Below are 11,228 nucleotides of genomic sequence, written 5' to 3'. Positions count from 1 at the left end.
GCTGCTCATGGAGGGCACAATAGCCTCATATCAGCCAAGCAATTGTTGTCCGGTTGGTGAATGATATGGCCTTTCTCCCTGATATTTCTCCTTTCACTGGACTGAGAAGAATCCTTCCAAACATATGTTAAAACATCTGATTTCTTGTAGATGTTATTGTGGAAATTGTACACATGGGCTTGGATTCTGCTTTGGGGTGAAGAAGGTTAGATTGCAGAGGAAATACTCAGAATTATCCAACAGTTAGCACACATATGCTGGATTACTGAAGCATATAGGTGATCAGTATTTCCCACAGGCACCAGCAAAAAGTCAAGTCCTTCTCCTGTGATAATCTTCATTTCCTACCAATATTCTTATGGAACAAAAATTGGTAGCTAATGTTCATCCACAGATTGTTTCAGTTTCCTTTCTGTATAAAACTACACAGAAAAAATTATGAATTGCTCTCTTTGCTGAATATACTGTTATCTTTGCTGTGATATTCCTAGACAGAGTTCTTGGAAAGAAACGTAAGATCAAATAACAGCGTTGAGAAAAAATAAATATATCAAACCAGAATAATTACTGAACTGCAGTGGTCAAAAGCCAAATCTTCATCAAGAATACATCCAGATGCCTAAAAATAGGGTGGACTTCAAAGCTCTGTACATCTGCATTGATGACGAGACGAAACAGTGGTGTCACGGCCATTCCGTAATTGCTACTGGTTCCTGAAATCCCTGTGCATCTCCAAAGGATTCTGCACAGCAATCTCAGTTCATCAAACTGCTAAGCACTTTCCTCTAAAGCAAGAGAACCTGGCAGGAGCCTGGAGCTCAACCTGGAGTACGCTGAGCAAGTTGTGAGGTGGGGAGAGCAGCTGCTGATCCTGTTTCTGTTTCGACTGCTGCTTGCAAGGAGTTATTTACCCTGCTACATTTCACAGGCTGCTCCAACTTGCCATAAGGCTTTGCTTGCTTTCTGCAGCACTCAAGAGAGTCAGGACTGTAAATTGTCTTCTCTGCTCACTCTGAATCACGTTAGCCTGCTGTACTTTAGGTAAGCATGCCCCTTGGTGACAAGGAGCTCAGGATAGCTTTATCAGGCAGGTGATGCTGCTTTGCTTGCCCTTCCCCATGTGCACACACACTCCTGCAGCAGCCCCTTGGGGAGCATGTACCAGGGTGTAGCTTCAGATCAAGCACTAGGGCAGCTCTTGGGCGTCCCCTCTGCAAGAGCCAGAGAGGAAAACCCCCCTCACCTGCCCTTGCAGGGGATGCACAGCCAGCAGACAGGGCAACGGGTGAGGAACATACACAGCAGGGAGGCCATCCTCTAAGAGAAAAATCTCCTTGGATGCTCGGAAACATTTTGTTTCTAACTGCCAGGGAAAATACTGACATTTATCTTTGGTACTGGAGCCAAGTTACATTTTGGCTTGCTCATGCTGAGGAACTTTCTGGCTTGGAGAGAGAAGAAAAAGAAAGCAGGTAGGCCACAAGGCTTCTTGCTGCCTTTTATTTTGCCCACCTCTGGGGTTGCTGCCTTTCACCTCGCTCTGCAGCAATTCATGTGGGAGGGAGAAGCAGCGACTGCGGCAGCAAAGCTCGGCACAACAGAAACTGGAAACAATAACCTGCATATTGGGGCATGGTGACCAGCAACTCTGCCGGGAGCTGGGGATAATCGCCAGGGCATGGTAACCCACACTAACAGCTGGGGAAACTACTTGATGTGCTTCCAGGTTTGCTGGGCTGTCCTCCTCTTACACCTTCCCCAGGGAAAGGTGTGGAGCTGCTGCTTGCTGTCAGCCCCACTGTGCACCTCAAAAGAGTTTCTCCATGCACTGAATACTTGCCTTTGGGAGGTGAAGAATTTTGGTTTGCACAAACAGTTCATATTTTATTATTATAGCTTACCCAATCATCAATTGCATTCATTATTTTATTATTATAAGGTGTTATGTAGTTTATGTAAATATTTTTTATTCTCTAACTTCAATTTGGATCTCCGGCTTTGCTTTCCTAGGGAGGAAGAATCCTTGTTTTGGGAAAGTATATATCCACTCTCAGAGGAATCACCAAAGGCTTGAGTCCCAAATGCTGCCTTCCTGCATTGTACGAAGAAAGGAAAATGCCATTGGTGACTATTCCCTTGGGCTGAACTGAGGATGAGCAACAAAATCCGAGGAACGCTGCCTGAGAAAGGGGCAAACTTGTCTGCTCTTTGCTCTTTCTTCCAGAAGATGTTGGCTTGGGTCAGTTTCTGTGTAGATAAGCTTTTTCTGAAGGGAGCTTAGCCTGGCACACTGAAGTAGCTGAGAGCAACTGCTGAGCAAGAACATTCACCACTTTAGTTTGAGCAAAACACTGTTTACCCCTTTCTCACTCATTTGCCTCTCCCATTTCCCTGTTCCTCACTGGAGGCAATGGCTGCCTGAGGCATGGGAATACCAGCAGATCCCGCAGCTGCTATGGCTGTCAGACCGGGAATGGCACACCGAGTCCCACAGAGCAGCCACCGTGCACCCAGGACACTTGGAAATCTGCTCTCTTTGCTAGATGGTCCTGTTACCCTGCCCAAAGTACCCCTGCCCACAGCCCCTTACAGACACGGAGATGCCACTGCATGGTCTGACCTTCTGCACACACCCACCCCACGCTGACTGGGGCACTCCCGTCATTTACTTCCGGGTGCTGCTGCTGCACAGCGTGCTTATGCATCGTTGGAACTGATCCCCTTCAGACCACCGCCATGTCACTGCTTTGAGATACAAGCAGAGGACCTCTATGGATGCCTGCAGAGGGAGGTGTCTAATTGTGGTTTTTGGTCCTAGCTGTGCAGGTGCCAGCACAAGTGTCCTTTATTCACAGGAAAGCAGGGAAGGAAGCAGCTCAGGAACTAGACCTGTGGCTGCCTGTGCTCAGAAAGTCTCAGAGGCTCAACTACTGGGCCTTGGACTTGGCTTTCTCTGGGCGTCTGGCCCTCTCCTGCTTGCCCACAGCTCTTTTTCAGTCTTTTACCTGTCTTCTTTGCAGGGAGGACCAGAAGGGGTGGGCCAGCTAGTCCTGCTTACGCTGGGTGAAGTGGCTTGGGCTCTGGTTCATCAGGACTGGTTTCTGCATATCTGCAAGGTTCCTTACTCATCACAGACACCGCCCCCCATGGTGAAACCCCAGGTCCTTGCAGTGGACCATGAGGGAAACTACAGCTTACCACCAGCCAGGCCAGATTCCTCAGTGAGACAACTGATGCCGGGAGAGCAGGAGAGTTCAGAAAGGGGAGCCCAGCTAAGCAGCCCTGCACACAGCACGCACGTGTGAAGGTAACTCTGACCTGCATGCACAAAGGATCCTGGCTCCCCATGCTCATGTTTTTTGAGCCCTCCCAGCCTTAAATCTGACATATAAGATTTGCTGGACCTGTCTATGCCAGGTTCATAGTGTATATACGGTGGATCCAACCCACCCAGCAGAAGACCCATTGCACACTGGCCGCTGCTGTCAGGCCCTGGCTTTGCAATTGGAAGCTGCATGCTTTTGTCTGTGGACTTGTGCCTTAATGTGGCATTGGAGCCAATGTGCTGAGGGTTGTTTCTACTGCAAGAAGAAATTTGTGGTGGAGCCACTTTTCCCCCGAGTTAGGTACAAGACCGTTTCCTTGGATGCAGCAGAAGCTAAACAGCAAGAGGCAGCTGCTTTGCTTGTTCGCACCAGCTCCTACCACGCTGAGCTCAGCTGAAGAGGCTCTTAATCTGTTTTTCTCAGAGACACATTCCCTGGTTTCCTCCCAGCCCACAGGACTGAGTATTCCCTTGTTGCTTCATCTCACGGATTCTCCTGTCTTTGCTGCTTTTCTTTAGTGTATTTCCAACATGGACCGAACATTGACCATAGTCACTGCTTCTGTCACACGTGTCTTGTATGTCTGCTCTGCTACAGGCATTGACTTGCTCCTGTGTTTGGGATGGAGACTGCTGTTTGCATGGTCTAGCTACACAGAGACCCTTTTTCATGGAACTATCTTAAATGAGGTACAGCAGCTAGTCAAATACAAACCTATTTAAAGAATAAAATTGCCAAGTTCTTTGAAAAAGTCCACTCCTAACGTCCCAGACTGCTCGAACTTTTTGCTTTGATCTCTGTGTTCTGTTTCACGTATAGAGATGACAATCCTTCACTAGAATGTTAGAAAGATAAAGAAATATACGTGTCTGTGAATCTTCCAGATATTATAATAGTGAGAAGCATAGAAAAGCCCAGGAGGAAGCTAATATTTTTGTCCTTTGAAAATGGGGCTTGGGTCAGGGGAAAATCTGATGCAGAAAAACTCAGTTCTACCTCAACCTTTTCTTTCTTTTCCTGCCAAATATTCAGCCCACCTCCTGATATTGTGGGACACGGGGGAATTACTAGGGTAGAAGCTATCGCACCACCTCCAGCAGATTAGAGCAGCAGCAGAGATCCCGTGTTCACCGGGGAGAACATACTGTGGGAATCTCCAGTCGGTTTAAGTTCACGCTTTGCTTATGCGTGCATAAGCAGAGCAAACTTGGCAGGCTGAACAGTCTGTCCCTTAGGAATATTGGCAGATGAATGTCAACTCAATTACCTTGCTTTTTCATTCCAGTCGGGTTACTTGCACTGTGCACTAAGTACATCAGCATCTGGAGTCACTTTGAACAATGGGAGAAAGCATTTTCCAGTATCAGGAGTAGAATTTTGTACAGTATTTATAACTTGCAAAAAGCCCGAGGTTTGGCTGTGCTTTGTTTCCCACCATCCTGAAACAAACAAACAAAAAACCAAAACCTATGTAGAAGGTTCAGCATCTCCAACAGTTGGGGGTTTTTTTGGGTATAGCTAAATGGCTGATAGCCATTTTGCCCATGAGCCTGCAAAACTTAAAGATGAAAACCAGCTCCTGAATTTTCCTTACCGTTCTCCCCACACCACCATCTTCACTATCCATTAACCCGGCTCATTACTGAAAGCTGAAAACACAAAAGAAGTCAACATTAGTTAATGAGGTTTGCACCTGGGGGTGGTAAACAAAGCTGCTCTCCATGCCTGTGAGCTCTTGAAAGGAAACTCAGCTGCTGTATGAAAGCAAATTGCCTGGAGTAGGGTGTGTGTGCAGAGAATGGGAAGAATATTTTCATATTTCTGATTTCATAATTAGGGAATGCTGAGGAACAAAATCTTTCCTAAATTTATGCATCAAATTAGAAAATACGTATTTGCCTTATCTTTGTTTTCATTGTAACTAGAGGCAGAAATCAATGCTAATCTGATTCCTTACTCCTCTGTAGTTTGGGTCATTTCAAATCCATATTTTTCATCTTGGGGTTTTGTCTCAAATGGAGAGAATTAAGACTTTGTCTTGGACTTAAAGAATCAAGACTTTGTCTGAAATGCAATAATGCGGCGCATGCTAAACAAAACAAGTCTTTGTGTACCATTGTTATCAAAACATTATAGCACCAGGAAATAGCTAGACATGGACTTTCCTTTGCTAGTTAACTGCTACTATAGACCTGTTGAAGTTCAACTCATTTTACTTTTAAACCCTATTGCAGTAGCTGAATGCTTTGCCAAAAAGGAAGAAACAGCCTATAAGACGGTTCTTTACAAAATAGTAAAGTACATATTAAATGAGCACATTTTCACCTTACCGAGAGATGTTCAGTGGAAGAAACATGCTGCATGGTTTAATTTCCATGGCAGAATCTGGTCTCTCATTCGGTGCTTTCCCCTGTGCAGGGCTACGGTCTGCACAAAAAGCAAGCTCTGTATAAGCAGACCTCCCCAGCCATACGTTCAGGGATGGATTGTCTTCTTCTCTTCTTCTTGTGCTCAAATCAGGGTGAGGATTAACTCCATTGAAGACAATGGAGCCAAACCAATACAAGTCAAAGGAGAATGAGACTGTAGCTCTAAAAAACATCTATTCCCATTACTTCACAGACTTTTATTGCTGCAAAAATATAAATCTTTGTATTAACTGACTTCAAAGATCATAAAGCCCTAATTGTGTATGCAGCCTACTAGTAAGGCAGTGTGCTGCTGATGCATAAAACATGCATAGATAGTACACAAATACACTCAGCCTGGGCTTAAATTTAGCTTCAACCACACAAAAGATATCTTTATTACTAAGAATGATGGGAAGAAAGATCTCATTCCAGGCCAGATGAACAACTCATTTTTTCACTGATCCTGGATTTGGCTGACCTAACTTAAATGTGACCTAAGACATTTCTTAGTGCTTTGGAAATTGCATCAACATACTTGGGTTGGAGATGCCACAGTCAGAAAAAAAAAAGGGGGGGGGGGAATTCTATTTTTAAAATTCTACTGTTCCTTTTTAAAATAGATCAGTAAAGCATAACTTTTCCTATAGCTGTAATTTTTCAGGCTAAGCAAACTCCAGTAATTTCAAAAGCAGTGGGAACAAGAGGTCACTTGGGGCCAGCCAGAAAAAAAAAAAATTAACTCTTTGTTCTTTTCCAGTAAAAACTTGTTGAAGAGTCAGCTTATAAATGAAAAGCTAAGTTTTTCCTTGCAAGAAAGAACAAACTGAAAAAATATGTAGCAGTCTCAAAGGTCTACAAGAGTATTCATGAGGGAAGAGAAGCCCATCAGAAATTCAGCTATGCATTTGCTCAGTATCTATCACTCATGCAGGATGAGATTTTGCTAAGTGACAGCTGTCACTAGATAGCTGGTGTCAACAGGAGACTGCCAGGAGCTACAAACACCTTTCAGCAGCACGAGGCTGTGAGCCACACAGCGTGTGAGCTTTCCTTGACATTGCTATTGCTGCTGAGAACACTAAGGCCTTTCCCCAATAACATATAACTGAAAGTCTTCAGATTTAGCGGGGGGGAAAGCCACATTCCAGCAACATGACCTCCTTGAATACTTAAGTAGAACAGATCCATGTTTTGTGATTGTTTTGTATTGGACAGCTAGACAGGCTTTACATGTATATATAATATATATAAATGTTCTATGAACTAGTGCGTTAGGTCATTTTTAGAGCATACGTTTTATACCAATGTCCAAATAACCCCAAAACACTGAAAAACCCAAGCACAGGTAGGTAGGCTGTCCTTGCCATGAGGATGAGTTTAGCTGAAGTGTGGACTCCTGGCCTGAATTCACACCTTCGAGCATTGGCCATCCCACAGATAAAGTCCCTTGGAACAAAACTCTGCCCTTGCTTGACCTGTCAGCTGCAGCTCAGGTCTGCTCATGTCAGCAGAGACTCAATTCACATTTATCTAGAAGTTATTGGCCATCCTCCTGGTAAGTCATAGGGTAGGCTGATTTTTTTTCAATAGTTTTTAAGTATGAGAGTGGCATTAAAAAACCCCAAACAAATCCCAAGTAGCTTCCAACTGGGTGAAGTAATGATAGTTTGGAACTGGAAAGGCTTGGCCTCTGTAGTTTCAGAGCCAAACTGGGGAAGCTGGAATAGACATTCAGGCTTTGAAAACACCACCTATCTTCTGTTTGTTTGTATCTACATCTACATTGGGATAAACACCTCTCAGCAGACGAAAATGCAACTCGTTTAAGTATTTCAGCCAAAGGACAGCAATTATAACAATAAGGCACTCCTTTCCCTACCTTCAAAGCACTTGCTGGTATCAACAGTGGACCTGAGACCAAGTTGTGAGGCTTAAATGTCTTCCAACCAAGCCAACTTGACACTTCAGAGGTCTATTTGGATTAGACACTGTGAAATGTTACAGACTTTTTCTAGTTAAAGCATTTTTGTCCCATTGGTTACAGAAGATAAGTTGCTTTGTTACACTGCAGTGATGATGCAAAGTCCTTGAGAAATTAGTTTCTTCATGCTGTAATTGCAGGGTGCGATCAGTGGACAGATCGGACACTAATAAATCTTTAGTCTGAGGCCATCTGAGCAGTTTGGCAGTGCCCTCTGAAACATCCACCATTCCTTAGTTGTCAGGAAATGTGTTGCTGTCCTAAATCACATTTATATTTAATGATATTTTAACTTATACAGCACTGAGCGTGCATTGTTTCTAGGAAAAAAAAAAAACCAAACCAAACCAAACCAAAAAACAACCCAGATGTAAGGATTTGAAGTAAAAAAAAAAAAAAAAAACAAACCTTGGTGGTCTGGAAGCACATAGCAGGAAGGAATACCCTGTAGCTACAACTTAGAGTTGTTCCTCATGCTGGTGTTGACAAAACCAAAGGGATCTTTCCCCAGTGTTCCTGAGATTTCCACGAGTTGATCAGAACATGCAGAACCCTTTGTGCAAAAATATCTTTTCCTTTATAAACAAATGTCTGCAGTGTATAAACTATCATAAAGAATATTTTTTAAAGCCTCAGTCAAATATAAATTTATTACATGGTTTAAAAATGCTAAAAATAACTTTTTTAAAAGAACGGTATGTTTGATTTATGCAGTGACATTTGATTAATGCAGTAATATGTTTTGATCCTTACTAGCATCTAAAGGGCATCAATCATTTTTTTCACCTTTCCAACTCAGTATGGATAATACAGTTTATAGGAGTGAGAGTCAATGCACCGAATTAAGAGACAAGATTTAATTCTGCTTTTGCCTCTTTGGCAGAGCTGCAGCAAGTAATTCCACTGGGTTTAATTCAGGTTTTCTGTCAGTGATACTTGAGCGCTTTTGTGAAAGACTTCAAAATCTGTAGTGGAAAATTACAATATAAACGTTAATTGTTCGGTTTGTGTCTCTTACTGGAAAAGCCCTTCTGCTAAAGGAATTGCTTTTTTTGAAAAAGTGCCTTCATCCATTTTTCCTCTTTCAACTTTTAAAGTATTTCTAAATTTTCATTTTTGGATTTTGTTTCTAAAAAAGCAGCTTAAATATTTTTCTATAATTACATTTATGGATGACCTTAATTGGTGCGATCAAGAAGCTCAGTGCAAACTGTTTGTCACGTTCAAAGACTACAGCTAGATCCTGCATTAAACACTTTCCCTGAAATCTAGTCACCTCAGGCAATGGCTATTTTGAATTATATAAACTAAATAGTGCCAGACCACCAGTCAGATGAGAAATATGCAAAGAAAAAAAATGAAGATATTTTAAGGAGCTGCAGTTTGGGGACATGGTACATTTGGCTTTAGGACTTCTAGTATCAGATCAGAAGTTTGCAATCACATGCTGTGAAATATGTTGTTAAAAAAAAAAATAATCATTATTTTAGCTTAATTCTGTTTGAAAAAAAGGTTAACTTTGTGCCGGTGGGTCTTGGGCTTGTTCTGATAATGTCAGGACAGCAGAGAAGGGTAGGTAGGCAGTGCCACCTCTGTCCTTGGGTGTTGCTTACACGAGGAGTTCAAGGTTTAAAACAAACAAACAAACAAAACCTGCCTCTGGTCCAGGTAAGGAAGCCTATTTGAGAGCTCTTTTCTGTTTGCATGATTGTTTGATTGATTTATTTTGTGGGGTGGTCTGGTTTTCTGGGCATGTTGCCAGGGGTTCGGTGCTTTGCCAAGTGGCGGCCTTGTGTTCTCAGGCTGGCAACAACCTGGTTCCACCCCATCCTGAATGGGGTATGCTCACACCCCCCCGTGTACCATCAAGCACACTTTATTTCAGACAGACTTTTGGTAAAGAGAAATTAGGCTAAACTTGCACTTCTCCCATGAACTGACCTCAGTGTACCAGCAGCTACAAAAATGAGCTGTAGCTTGCAATAGCAGTGTTGTGTCCTTTGGAGAGATTCTTTACTTTGAGGGCGACAGAGCACTGGAACAGGCTGCCCAGAGAGGTTGTGGAGTCTCCTTCTCTGGAGACATTCAAAACCCACCTGGACATATTCCTGTGTGATCTGCTCTGGTGAACCTGCTCTAGCAGGTGGGTTGGATGAGATGATCTCCAGAAGTCCCTTCCAACCCCAACCATTCTGTGATTCTGTGAAATCCCAGGAGGAGAGATGCTCTCACAGACGTGCAAAGGTTCTTTCCACGGTCAGGCTCACAGGTTCTCCTCAGACAGCCTTTGCCATTGCTATACTGTGGCATAACTTTGACTTGAATGACAAAGGACTTCAACCGATTAGAAATTAGGTGGATCACTGGCACATTCTCCAGCAGGGCAGAGATCTTACCGGCAGACCACTGCCCTCCGCTGACGCTGCCCCCTCACCTTCTCCATCCATCACCTGTCCATCCATTTCACAGTATAACACAGAATCACAGAATGTTAGGGATTGGAAGGGACCTTGAAAGATCATCCAGTCCAATCCCCCTGACGGAGCAGGAACACCTAGGTGAGGCTACACAGGAAGGCGTCCAGGGGGGTTTTGAATGTCTCCAGAAGAGACTCCACAACCCCCCTGGGCAGCCTGTTCCAGTGTTCTGTCACCCTCACTGTGAGGAAGTTTCTTCTCATATTTAAGTGGAACCTCCTGTGTTCCAGTTTGTACACATTGCCCCTTGTCTTATCATTGGTTGTCACTGAGAAGAGCCTGGCTCCATCCTCGTGACACGCACCCTTTACAGATCTGTAAATGTTAATGAGGTCGCCCCTCAGTCTCCTCCAAACTAAAGAGCCCCAGCTCCCTCAGCCTTTCCTCATAAGGGAGATGCTCCACTCCCTTCATCATCTTTGTTGCCCTGCGCTGGACTCTCTCCAGCAGTTCCCTGTCCTTCTTGAACTGAGGGGCCCAGAACTGGACACAATATTCCAGATGCGGTCTCACCAGGGCAGAGTAGAGGAAGAGGAGAACCTTCCTCGACCTTTCACACCTTCTCACTCAGAGATACCCACTCAGGAGTCCCACACACAGATATTCACTATCACCAGGGCTGGCCCACACAGGGAAGGAATAAAGTAGCGATGCAAGGATCTGAACAGAAAGAAAAAGCATTACTTATCTGTGTAGTAGAGAAAATAAGAGCTGCTTACATTTTACAACACTGCCTCAGGACAAGGATGTATAATTCAGGGGGAAGATGCTGGATTTGCAGTGGTGAAAGCCGGGGAGCAGGGAAAGGGGGACACAGGAGGACTCATCCAAGCAAATGTGTTGTTCCCTGGAGCCCCCGACAGCCCCGCGGAGCAGTCAGCGCCGCTTGCAGCCTCTCCCCCACCCCCCGGCACAGGCAGTCCGGTCTCCGGGCACCTCGAAGCGGCCGGCGGCGGGACATCCCCGGCACGCCCTGCTCCCGGGCCCGGAGCGCTGCGGCCCAGGCCGCCCCTACGCGCCCCCCGCCCCAGCC

Source organism: Streptopelia decaocto (assembly GCF_964273445.1).
Source record: "Streptopelia decaocto genome assembly, chromosome: 2".
Lineage (NCBI taxonomy): Eukaryota > Metazoa > Chordata > Aves > Columbiformes > Columbidae > Streptopelia > Streptopelia decaocto.
Note: the sequence above shows the minus strand (reverse complement) of the source record.